General features: G+C 40.7%; 1 long non-coding RNA gene across 1 annotated transcript; it reads left to right on the top strand.

Annotated features, from left to right (window-relative positions):
* The first annotated feature begins 34 nt into the window (after nt 1–34).
* LOC145136498 (uncharacterized) lies at nt 35–2,472 on the top strand. Its single transcript, XR_013720492.1, has 3 exons — nt 35–186; nt 1,900–1,999; nt 2,373–2,472. It is a non-coding gene; the product is annotated as an uncharacterized LOC145136498 (long non-coding RNA).
* Nucleotides 2,473–14,009: the final 11,537 nt, after the last annotated feature.

Below are 14,009 nucleotides of genomic sequence, written 5' to 3'. Positions count from 1 at the left end.
ACACCGATCCTCAATTTCGATATGTCAAGTTCGACAACACAAATTGTAAACACAAGAGAGTCTCTCTCCTCCTCCTAATCCTTCTCCTATTTTCCTTTTCTTCTCCCTCATTCGATACCCCACTCCTTCTCTTTCTCACAATTTTACAATATCTTGAGGCGGAGTGTTATTTGGAAATGGAGCTCGGTAAGCTCACCATCACTTATTTCAGTCTTATGCTAATATTAATTTTTCTTTATGCATCCTTATATTATTTGTGATTTTTTCCATTATTTTTCTTTAATTTGTTTTTTATTTGTTTATGTTTTTTTTTTGTCCAGTTGTTTTTCTTTTAAATATTATTATTATAATCTATTAATATTATTATATTAATAATAAATTAAATAATAGTTATAAAATATATTTTTGATTAATTATCTGCTACATCACATCAACTATATTGAATATCATTTTTTATTAATTACACAAAGCTTTTGTAAACTATTTTACCAATCGAAAACGTCGACCATAAAAATTAAATGGCTAAGTGTATAATGTTTTATAAAAATAATAACAATAATGTTAATAGACATCCTGATCGATCTAATATACAGTTAGACGGGCTAGCATTGGATAATATATCAGACCAATCATTATAAAGTTAACAAATTCAACTATACATTATAATAAGTTCTTTCACGACGAAGCAAAATATCAATCTAAACCGATGTAGTTCAAAATTTTCATTATTAGAAACAATAAATTTTGTGAAAACATAGCAACAATTTTCATCCGTCGATCTTTAGTCACAAACTAAAATGAACTTTGACACATATCCATTTATTTTCATTTTTTATCTCTTTATAACGAGTCAATACCCAAGAGATTATGTTACCTTTTGAACTCATTGTTGAAAATAGTGTCTAAGGTCATAATTATTGGTAATATTTCTAAGGATTACACTTAAAACCCAATTGAGCAATTAAAATGAAAAAAAATATTGGGAGAATATTAATTTCTCATCTGTGATATTTCCAAATTTCACGATCAGAAAAGACCGATTTATTTATGTTTATTTTGAAATCAGAGTATCCTTAAAATAATAATATTGCGGAATTTGTTCCCAAAAACATGATAATTATATTATTAAAACATTTCCAAAGAAACGTATTTTATTTATACTAAAAAACTTGGGATGACATTGTCGATACAGTACATAAGCATAAACGAAATAATACAGGCCTTACACTAGTTTAGTAGTTTATCTAAACTACTGGCCTATAGACATCCATAAATCTCTCATCATATCATCACACTTGTGCTCTTATGCCACTACCTATAATATAAGAAACCGAGTGGGTCGGGCTTGGGGGTCTGGTGAGCACATAGAGTTTTCAACCCACAATAATTAAATATTTATTTATTATTATCAAATCATCAGCCCGATTACCCCTTCCCGCTATCCTCACTTTATGTCCTTACCATCTAATTTCAAGAGACCTATCATATGGATCATCTTTGGGATAGACAATAATGCTTAGGGGAGTCCATAACAATATATGTCAGTAAGGCAACCATGGGGGGATGGAGTACACTTGGTGAACACTAAGTTGTTGTAACACCCGAAATTCGAGGAGCAACTTTGGGTATAAATCACCTTTTGGGGATTTGACACGGCGTGTTGGAGGCACCAACACGGCGTGTCGAGATAAGAAAAGACGCGGGTCTCATTAAGAGCAACACGACGTGTTACCTCCTGGAACACGTCGTGTTGGTCACTAGAAATGAAACCCTAATCTTCCGGGTTTTTGCCCCTATTTAAAGGAATAAGGAGGCTAGGGTTTATTCACCCTCGGCCCCCATCAGCCCTCAAGCCCTGAATGAAACCCTAATCATTTTTCCCTCTTATTTGTAAGTTAGTGTGGTGCTTTGGAGCCAAAGAAGGAAGGAGTTGGAAGAAGGAAGCAAGATCCAGCAAGCAAGTCCCTCATCTTTCAGCTTGGCATCCTTCTGAACCTTTGTAAGTGTCCAAGATCTGATTTTTATCTTTCCATATTGCTAGATACGAATTGAGGACCGGTTGGTATGCCAGACTCGTACTGAGGGTTGAACATTTGTGTGCCAGTCTAATGACTAATTAGGCTAGGAAGCAAGCCAAACATAAGCTGTAGGCCACGGGGGCAAGCCATACTTATGTTGTGGGCTTAGGAGCAAGCCAGATATGAGTTGTGGGCCCGATAGGCAAGCCATACTCATACTGTGGGCTTAAGGGTAATCCAATCTTTTAGTTGTGGACCCATTGCATGTTGTTATTGTATGTGTTAATTGTTTGTGTGGGTACTTTGGGGGAACTCACTAAGCTTCGTGCTTACAGTTTTGGTTTATGGTTTCAGGTACTTAGTGGATCGTGGCAAGGTGAAGGCATTACCGTACACATTCTCGTGTTTTGGAACTTAAGATTTCTGGGAAACTCTGATACTGAAAATGTTTTGAGAACTATGTTGTAAACGATTCCGATTTTAAATAATCTTTTGGAAACAATGGCTTTCGTAATTACCTCTTTAGTAAATGGGAATTTTTAAAAGGTTAAAAATTTGTTGAGATTTTTGGGATGTTACAAGTTGGTATCAGAGCCTTGGTTTGAGTGAATTGGAGGAACACTCGTGTGAATCCAGTCTCAAACTAAGGAAAAAGATTTTCAAATGGTTTTCAGAATAATCAAATAGGATGCGATGTGTACGATTAGTCGGAGCCAGTAAGTAGACCCCAAATTACCACACAGTTATTTGAGATTATGTTGTGATATGTTTAAACAACATGCTAGTAATAGGATAATGATCTTCAGGAATCGTATGATAGAATTGCCTGATATGATGTCTTATCTCTTGTAGAATGCCTTATTGATTGTTGTACGACTCTTTCGTGTGTGAACCAACTATTGAGTGAATGCGCTAAGTAACATACTGCATGAGTTAAATGGCCGTATGGTAAGGGATTTTGTCCTGCTGCGCAGCTCTTGTCTAAGTCTAATCGTTGCAGGATTGAATCTTTTAGCCTAAGATTATTTAAGTTGTGCTTATGTTATAGTGTTCATGTGATAGTTATCTAGCACCAATGGAGGGTCGTGGGACAGTTGGTGGTAGGATGAGTTATGTGGGGTCAGCCGGCCAGTCGCGATATGTTTAGCCTTCCTTTAGGGAGTAAGGATAGAGTGAATGAGTTTGGTAGTGTGTATCCGAGATATTGGGAGATTGAGATCGTAATTTCGTTTGAGAATCCATCTGATTTTATTATGTTTAGTGCCAGTCGGATCCACTACTCGAATGTTGCTTGCTTTGTGCTTTGTGGGACTCTTGAGTGAGGTGAGTTAGCTGTTGCATGAATATGTAATGTCACATGTAATCAAGCTTGAATAATCTCATAGTGATGGTTTTGACCCTATTGCGCAGCTCTTGTCTGAGTCCAACTATTGTAGGGATGAGTCTTTTACTTGAAGGATTATCTGAGCTTATTACATGTGATTGTGTTCAAGAAGTAGCTAACTGACATTATGAGGAGTTCTTCAGCAGCTGGTGGCAGGGGAGATGGGGGATCCTAGGAGAGTCTAGGAAGTATTTTAGTGTGGTTGTTTCGCTGTTGAGCGGGTATTGGAGGTATTATCATGAGTAGGTCTTAGAGGACCCGAGATGATCTATGAGGAAGGTATGGATAGGTGTGGAAGGTAGTAATGGGCCCATACTACTGGAAGCACATGATCCATACTCAAATCAGGGAGAGTTTTGGGGATTCTAAGGACCGGTACGGAGAGATTAGCATGGTTTGATACCATTATCCGTGGCAGTAGCTTCGTATCTGTTGATCTTTGGTTATGGTTACTCAGATATGAGGATGGGTCTGGAATGGTTCGACCCCAGTAGCGAAATTGGTTTGGATCGATTGGTGCAGAGAGCTTGTTGGTTTTGAGGTCTCGAGGGTTTTGCTCAAGGCCGCGCTTTCGAGTCGCTGGACTCAAGGAGGAAACAATTGATATGAGCGGCCTGGGGATCGGAGTCAAAAGTTGAGTGGTTGATCGATGGTTAGTATGTCATTATCTATGGTGGATATTTTTCCCTTTCAATTTCAGAGTTCATGGAAGGAGTGAGTAGGCTTGTGACCTTCAAGGTTGAGATGTAAGCCCAGCTTGGGGTCTGTTGGTCGCAGTGTTGGAGACAGGATGTCAACGCGGTAGTGTGCAAACGGATTGATGTATTATGGATGCTTTGTGATGTGATTAAGGGTCAATGTTCTTGTGTTATAGCAATACGGGCATCAGTTTGGCGGTTGGAAGTGTAGGCGAGGAGTGTATGTTTTGGGATCATAAGTCAGTCGGTATTGGTTTATGCCCTTGTAAGGGATCCTTAGTGATAAGTGGTTATGGTTGGGAAATTTTGGAGATCTTCAGGTGAATTCAGGATTCTCCTTGGATTCGTGTGATCCTTATATGGAAGATCATCATTTGTGTATTATTCATTCATGGGGTCTGGGGATGGTTGTACCTGGTCGAGCAGGGTGAGTTATTGGTTGGTTTCACCATTAGTGGGTGGTAGTTTGAACCCTAAGTGGGGGAGAACTGGGTATTCTGCTTGGAGGATCTTCGATCTGTTCAGTTTCATGGTATTGAGGAATGGTTTTTAGGGATCCGCGATGCAAGTATGTGGAATCTCGGTTCAGGGTTTGGTCAAGGAAGGGGTATATAGTATGAAACGATAGTATGCATGTGTGGAGGAGACACATGGGTTGTCGCTCATCGGGAAGGGAGTGATCAAGGAGCTCATTGCAGATATTGATTCCTTTCGGGGGTGCCAATGAATAAATAAGAACCGCTGGGATTACTCAGGTCAAGTATTGGTGGCGGAGGGAAATTGTCAGTTGGATGTAAGGATTTCTAATTATAATTAAGTTTGGGGTAGGGATCGATCAAGGAATCAGTTCCAGAATTTGGTGCATTCAGCCCCACAAGGGTCTTGGTTCATTTGATTTAATGTCATGTGTTCGCGATTATTAGTCGTGTCGTTGTCATTCAGAAAAAAGGTCCTTGAAGTTTTTGAGTGTGGCAGTTGAAATTCTCTGGATGCGTTATCTTATCATCAGATTTAGTATGTTTTAGGTTCCTTTGGTCTCTAGGTATGCTTACCCTCATTGGCGGTGTAGGATTTTGGTTCATAGCAGTCTTGGGTTGGGTGGTGATCAAAGTTGTTTCGGAAGCCTTCTCGAGTCAGTTGCGTGTTGGTGGAACCTGTTCAGTCTCAATCAAGTATGGAATCTTGTTTTGATCGATCATCAGGATGTCTTCTGTTAAGATTGAGGTCCTTTGTTCGATAGAACTTTGGTATTTCTACCTTTTGGGTGAGGTTATGGGTTCCCTAAGGATGTACATCGTAGTAATTCATTGTGTGTATGTGGGTTGGAAAAGATAGCATTGGTAGCAAGATGTTCTGTGAAAGGATTTATGCATGGTAAGATTTTATCCTTGTTGTGCAGTTATTGTTGAGAGGGACGTTGCTTAGGTCCCTGCAAGGCAGTGGGATGAGACTGAGAGTCTTTGGGCCCGTACTGTGGGTCGTGAGTTCCAGGTGAAATATGTAAGGTCGACAAGATCGGCGAAATAGCGGGAGCATTCCAGTCATGGGCTGAGGGCCGGGTAAGGCATTCCAAACTCATGTTGTGGGCTCAATGGCAATCCAGACCTATGTTGAGGACGCTGTGAGGGTATTCCAGACATAGGTTGCGGGCCCAGTGTTCATGGTTGTTGATTTCTTCTCATTTTGGTATTTTCGGTATCGGTACATCGAGGAAATTCGATAGGCACACAATCAGTTGGTTTGGATAAAGGGAACAGTTAAAGGTTGTTGGGGGTATCGACCGTATATCAAAAAGTCTCTCGGAATGTTTGCATTATGATCCCGTTTGCTCGCAAGCTGTTATGAGGGGTTGATTATCAAGGTTGGGAACCGGTTATGGAGTCTCAAATCAAAAGTTCTTCGTTTATGTATCAGGTGTTTTGCTAGATTGGGGTACACGTGAATTGTTAAGGATTAGGGGTAAATGATGAATTTTTTGAATTCTCATCCTTACTTATAGGATCAGTGGTTGGAATAACATGTCAGGGAGTCACGAGTTAATTAAAGGCTTTTGGTGCATCTTATGGATTTGGGTCTAGTGGGAAATTCGCAATGGATGTGTTGGGTTCTTTTCAGATAAGGTATTGGATTCCTGGTTTTGAGCTTAGTAGTGATGGTTGTACTTTATCAGTTAGCGTCAGTAGGATCAAGGATTTGTCCGTTGTCAGTAGTATGGTTCTGTTTTGAACGAGTTCGATTAATGGAAGCCATCATATGGCAGGGTCGACTTTTATCCGGGATCTGGTAGGTGGTCGGAGGTATATGGGTATCTGTTGATTTGTTCAGGCCAGATAGGTTGTTCAGTTCGGGTTGCGAAGTTGAGTTTGTGTGGGAGCAATTTTGATTGGTTATGTCTGTCTTGGAGTCCGACATTGTTCAAGGTTTTCAATTTCAGGTATATCGGTTGGATACTCGTTGGCTTAAGGAAAAGTTAAGGTTTATTCTTCGTTAGGGCTTGTGATATCTTCTATTTTAGGATTCAGGGAGTTCATTCAGGATCATTTAGCCGATAAAGGAGATAGTGAGGAATGATTTCGAGGACGAAATTTAATTTAAGTAGGGGAGAGTTGTAACACCCAGAATTTGAGGAGCAACTTTGGGTATAAATCACCTTTTGGGGATTTGACACAGCGTGTTGGAGGCACCAACACGGCATGTCAAGATAAGAAAAGACGCGAGTCTCATTAAGAGCAACACGACGTGTTGGTCGCTGGAAATGAAACCCTAAACTTCCGGGTTTTTGCCCATATTTAATGGAATAAGGAGGCTAAGGTTTGTTCACCCTCAGCCCCCATCATCCCTCAAGCCCTGAATGAAACAGTAATCATCTTTCCATCTCATTTGTGAGCTAGTGTGGTGTTTTGGAGCCAAATAAGGAAGGACTTGGAAGAAGGAAGCAAGATCCAGCAAGCAAGTCCCTCATCTTTCAGCTTGGCATCCTTCTGAACCTTTGTAAGTGTCCAAGATCCGATTTGTATCTTTCCATATTTTTAGATTTTGAGTTTTGTCCCCATAGCTTCTTGTTCTTGAATGTTAGGATGGTTAGATCTCATAAAGTTTGTAACTTTATGAATCTCCAGGTCAAGGTGACCTTGTAGAGTGTTGGATTTGGTTTATGGTTGAGTTTTGATGCCATGCATAGAGATTAGTTCATAATCCTCATTGTTGACCTAATATGGGTTCAAGACATGCATTGGACATGCATGTCTATAAAGCACCAACTTTTGGGATGGTTTTAGTGCTAGAACATCTTCTGGAAAGTATTGGGCATCAACTTTAAGGATTGAGTGCTTATTGGTTAAGTCCTTGCATCTTCAAGCCTTATAGATGGGTTTTGGACCCTTTAGAGTAGTCCCAGAGGATATGTAACATCCCGAGCCTGATCCCGATCCCTCACCGACACCTGAACTGCCGACTGCTGGTCTAGGGCGTAAAACCACCATTCTGAAAACACATAATGACAATGTCAGGAATACAAATATATCTCGAGGGATCGCTACTACTACAAGTTTCCTGGTCTCATCTCAACCTTCCTTGATTCGAGTACGGATCCTCTGCTTTCAGTAGTACGGGCCCATACTACCTTCCACATCTATCTGTACTTTCCTCAAGAACTGCCTTGACTCCACCCAGTCCCCTTTACTACCACTGCTCTCTGCTACACTCATCCTAGGCTTGCCCTAGGGTAATCACCAACCCACTCTCCACTATCAGCTGCACAAGAAGTCCCGGCTACCTCCCGCTAACTAGCTCGTGAATACTATTTCATATCACTAAGACTAGATAATTCTTCGAATGAGAGATCCTACCCTACAATGATTGGACTCAGACAAGAGCTGCGCAATAGAGCTAGACCTAATCTTCTGAAATTATTTAATCCTCACAATATGTAACATAACATATTCATTTACTAGTTAGTGAAATATAACTAAGACTCCTAAAAGCACAAAGCAAGCAGCATTCGAGCATCGAGTACTCATAATCAATCATATACTACTCTGGCTATCATACTGACAATTCTGTACTAGCATGCAGTTTTCATAGAGCTGAAACACATATAACAGGCACATAAGGCATCCTTCCTAGATCCTTAGTCCTAATCTAACATGCTGTTCTAATAAAGCTGATAATCATAACATAGCATAAACTTGTATGGATAATTTGGGAGTACTTACTTGAGCTCGGCTGATTGCATGCACCACACCCTTTTTCTCTTTTCAAAGTTCTTTTCTTTCTAAAAATTCTTTTTGCTTTTCTAAAACTCTTTTCTTTTGAAAACTTTATACCACTTCCTTAGTTTGAGTTCAGAAACACTCGGGAGTGCGCCTGAATCCTCAAACCAAGGCTCTGATACCAACTTGTAACATCCCAAAAATACAACCCAAAAATTTTTGTTTGAAAACTTTACTAAACCATAATATCAATTATTAAAAGATAAAACTATGAATCGTGTATCTCAAAATGTCATAATAATTTTATCAAATCGAAACTAGTGTCAAGATCATATCAAATATCAAAGTCTAACTCCCAGGCTAAAACTGTGGTGTGTGCCATGTCATCATCCCGAGCCCTTCCCTTTGCTAGCTGAAGTACCTGAAACCAAAACTGAAACTGTAAGCACGAAGCTTAGTGAGCTCCCCCAAACTACCACATACCATACAATAACATATAAAGCACATACTGGGCCTCGCCCACTGCATCGGACCGAAGTCCGGAACTGACTAGGGCCTTGCCCAGTCCGAAAAACGACTCAGGGAACTGACTAGGGTCTAACTCGCTACTACTGACTCAGGGAATCTAAGACTCGCGACCGGACTCGCCGAGTCCGAAGAACGACTCGCCGAGTCCTTTGTATGCAATTTCTATTCAGTCGATTCTAATCAGTTTCAGTGCATCCAATTCATAGATCTGGGTTTCTGGGACAATCTGAACACGTAAAGTTGCTAACTTTACGTGTATCTATGATGCAATGAAGCAATAACACTCAAACTTGGCTATAATGGGGGTTACTTGTCTAGAACAAGGCCATGGCTGCCAAAAGGTGGCCTTCTTGAGCTCCTGGAACTCAAGAGAGGCTAGATCCGAGATATGGCTTGATTACAAAGCTTCATCACTAGGGATTTGGGGTTTTTGAGCTCAAAACCATCAATTTGGGGACAAACTAGATCTAGCAATACAATAACCAAGATGAAAGCTTTATTACCAGAAAGGATGGCCAAAGAGGAGTATAATCTGGATCTACTTCTTCTTCCTTGAGTTCTTCTACCTTCTCCTTCTTCTTCTTGCTCAACAATGCACCAAGATTCCTTCACAAGGGCAAAAATCACTCACACACACTTCAAGGAGGCTAGGGTTTCAGGAATAAATCTCTGAGAGGTGAAGGAGGCTGGTTTGGGGCTATAATGTTGTTTAAATAGGGTACACTCCCTAAAATTAGGGCTTCATCCAGACTGGTGGACTCGCCGAGTCCGGAATATGGACTCGTCGAGTCGCCACGCCTACTTCACGTGCTAACTCGCTGCTACTCGAAGAGTTAGGGCCAATGACTCGTCGAGTAGCTTCTAAAATAAAAAGAAAAATAATGTTTCAAATGCATACCAGGAACGGGGCGTTACAGGATAAAGCTGGAAACTTTATCCTTCTTCTTATCATTTTGGTCCAGATCTGAGCTTTGGAGCTCTGGGAATCGAAGGAATCGACTTAATGGATTAAGCTGCTGGAACTCTGGTAAACACGACGTGTTTGCATGTCAACATGGCGTGTTGGCTGGAGTTTTCCCGACTGATTGGATGCGGGAGGAACACGGTGTGTTTGCAAGTCAACACGACGTGTTGGAGTCAACATGGATTGTTGACTTTGACTTTTAACTTTGACCAAGTTGACCTAAAGGGGTATTTTGGGTATTTTGGTGTTTTAGGATTTTGATGGTTATTGGTCACATGGATGGATAAGTATTGATTGGAGCTGAGATTCGGAGTCGGGACCTTATCAGCTATGGATCAGATCGAGAGGTGAGTTTTCCTCACTTTACTTTCAGGTCGAAGGCACCAAGGCCGACCCATTAGTTTGATAACCTGATATTTGTTGATATGTTGGGTATGGGATAGATATGAATGCTAGTTTGATATGCTAGTCCGGTAGATCTGTAGGACTGCCTGCGACACTGTTTGTATGATTATCAGTATATGTTATTATCTGTTATATGTCAGCGTATTGGGTTGGGTTGAGGTTGTATTGCTCCGTGCGGTAGCCAACAAACCCTGGAGCAATCCAGATATGAGTTGAGGGTCGATGAGGGCATGCCAGACTCATACTGAGGGATCATTAGCATTCCAGATATGAGTTGAGGGCTGGGTAGGGCATACAAGACTCATACTGAGGGCTTAGTAACATTCCAGATACGAATTGAGGACCGGTTGGTATGCCAGACTCATACTGAGGGCTGAACATTTGTGTGCCAGTCTAATGATTGATTAGGCTAGGGAGAAAGCCAGACATAAGTTGTGGGCCCCGAGGGCAAGCCATACTTATGATGTGGGCTCAGGAGCAAGCCAGATATGAGTTGTGGGCCCGATAGGCAAGCCAAACTCATACTGTGGGATCAAGGGTAATCCAATCTTTTAGCTGTGGACCCATTGCATGTTGTTATTGTATGTGTTAATTGTTTGTGTGGGTACTTTGGGGGAACTCACTAAGCTTCGTGCTTACAGTTTTGGTTTATGGTTTCAGGTACTTAGTGGATCGTGGCAAGGTGAAGACATGACCGTACACATCCTCGTGTTTTGGAACTTATGATTTCTGGGAAACTCTGATAATGAAAATGTTTTGAGAACTATGTTGTAAACGATTCCGATTTTAAATAATCTTTTGGAGCAATGGCTTTCGTAATTACCTATTTAGTAAATGGGAATTTTTAAAAGGTTGAAAATTTGTTGATATTTTTGGGATGTTACAAAGTTCAAAAACACCTACAGGTTACGAGCCTGCTAGCGTTCCACTGGACTGTCTAGAATAGTCTGTGGTCGTTATCTATACTCCGCTAGACAATTGGATCATCTTTAAAGTCAAGGCCTCTAATCATCTATATCATCTTTCATTTCTCATCATCTATATCACCTTTCATCTCTCATCATCTATGTAATCTTATATCTACCCATCTTTACCCAACATATTTATAGGTAGTAAAATACATATACAGTTTAAAATCGAGTAAAACATGTATAAATTGTTCATCTAGCATTGATATTAGGAACACTGATAATAGGCACATATAGCATGTAATTATCTTAAATACTTTATATCTATGTGTAAAATGAAAGTAACTATGCACTCACTTGATAAAATGGGTGATTGGTGATCTAAGCAGAGCTACATCTAACACCTCAGATATTCCTTGACGTGATCTAAGTATAATTACTACAAAGTTTTAGTCTAATGATCCTGGAGACTAAGAATAGTCTAAATCCTTATTAATCTCAATGTCTACATCAAGATCTATCAAGTAAGGATCATCCAGGCAGGACAATTGGGAGGCAGGATCATTTTGGCTTAATAGCTTTTCAAAAATCCAACGCCTCTTGTAACATCCCGAAATTCAGGTATATTCCTTTGACCATTTTATTTTCCCAAGTTGTCTAAATTAACCCTTAAAAGAAAAGTTTGGCTTTTGAGTACGCTGGGCGTAAGGAGGAGTACGCTGCGTGTACTCATGAGCGTGTTCTTGACGCAGAGTCTACCCAGTACGTTGGGCGTACCATAGTGTACGCCGGGCGTACTAGGTTCAGATTAAGACCCTAATTGTGGGGGTGAGCCCTATATAAGGAACATTATGGCCTCCTTGTTGGCCACCATTTCCAGAGACTTGTCCACCAAAAACCCTAATCCTTGTTCTTATAGCTATAGAGTGCCTTTGAGAGCTTGTTGGTGTGTTTTTGAACATTAGAAGTGGAAAGGAAGCTTTGGAGAAGAAGGAGTGAGAGCTCAAGCACTTGGATATGAGCTTAGCAGTGTGGGAAGCTTCACTTGGAGGTATAAAGCTTCAAGCTTTCCTACTCTTTTCTTTTGTATTTGTATGGGGTGTTTTAGGATTTTTGTCCCCAAAGTTGATGAATTTATGAGTTAATGAGCCCCAAGAATCCGAGATTTGTCCCTTGTTAGTGTATTTCGTGATATAGAGTCATAAAAATCCAATCTTGGACGTTAGAAGTGAGCCATGCATGAGATATGAGCTCTTTAGTGAAGGAAGTGATGTGTTTTGGGTGTTGATGACCATTACAGCCATGCAAAGGCGTAAAGTCTTCGACTTTATGGATTAGGAGCGTAGGGGGTGAGCTCCCCGATTCTGTGAAGCCTTCGAGTACGCCCAGCGTACAGAGCTGGTACGCGCCGCGTACTCTGGAGGGCTGACTTTCGTTGACTTTTAGGGTTTAGTCAACATGTGGACCTTTGGGCCATTTGAGGGGTAAAATGGTCTTTTACCCTTCCGAGAGAATATAGGGAGGGACTAGTCTAGCCTTTGAGAGTCATATTAATTAGAGATAATTATTTTGTGTGATTAGGCGAAGGCTAGATCAGTATTTCGAGTTCGAGTTTATCCGAGTTACCCGAGGTGAGTCTTCTCACTATACATTACCTAGAGTGGTAGCTATGTGCAGACTGGAGGGTCTTATGTGTTATGTGTATGTTGAGTTTATGTGCATTGTGATATATGTATGTTATGTGCTATATAGACCGGATCAGAGGATCCAACGATTTAGACCGGACCAGAGGGTCCAACGAGCTAGACCGGACTGGAGGGTCCAACGAGCTACGGGACTGGAGGGTCCCGCTGAGACACACTGACCGGAGGGTCATACCGAGTTATAGCCTCGAGTGGCTTATGTGTTGTATGTGGTATTTTGGGGAACTCACTAAGCATTTATGCTTACCGTGTTTTGTGATATGTGTTTCAGGTACCAGCGAGGATCGCGGGAAGGTGCCGACATGATTTGTACACACTGGAAGAGGATTATGTTTTGAGATTTTGGGATATGTTTTATTATGATGACATTTGATACATGAGATTTTGAGAATATTATATGAGTTTTATTATGTGGAAAAATGAAAAATTGTTTTAAAATTTACGTCGTTACACCTCTCCTGTAAGTAGATGAATCAATATAACGGCATGGAATTACTGATAAATCTTATGTATAGGTTCATAATGGCGACTTATAACTATAAATATAAGTTACACAGAAAAGACTAAAGTGTAACTTAGCTTACAGAGGTTCTTCTTGACAGAAGTTAGGAAATTGAACCGACAGAGCTTCTACTCGCTAGCTACTACTTCTTCAGGGATCGCAGGGATTCGCCAAAGGCTATAACTAAGGGAAATGGACTAAAATCGAGAGAATTTCGAGAGAGGGGGGGATGGGGAGTGAGGAAACTAATGATCAATCAAAGCCTATTTATAACACAATTGTGCGTCGCACCTGGTGTGCGCGCCGCGCACACCTAAGACGTTGCTCCTCCCATTTTCTGCCATGTGTCGCAAATATGGTGGTCCACGCCCCGCCTTCTAGAAGGTGTGTACCGTGCAACCCAACTACGCATGACGCTTCTCGGAAAACTTCAGAAAATTGTATCTTCTTCATACGAGCTTCATTTTCGACGTTCTTTATATCCCTAGAAAGCTCTCGACGAGATCTACAACTTTCGTTTAGACTCCGTCGGAAAGTTTTGAATTTATTTTAAAAGCTATATTTTTAACAGGCTTAGACTGTTAAAGTCCATTAAAAATTCACAACTTCCTCATATGATATCCGTTCTCGACTGTCTTTATATCGACAGAACCATATGGACGAGATCTCCAACCCTCATTTAGATTGG

This window comes from Lactuca virosa, chromosome 9, assembly GCF_052849685.1.
Source record: "Lactuca virosa cultivar CGN04683 chromosome 9, Lactuca_virosa_CGN04683_v6, whole genome shotgun sequence".
NCBI classification, from domain to species: domain Eukaryota; kingdom Viridiplantae; phylum Streptophyta; class Magnoliopsida; order Asterales; family Asteraceae; genus Lactuca; species Lactuca virosa.
This window is presented reverse-complemented; position numbering and strand designations above follow the sequence as displayed.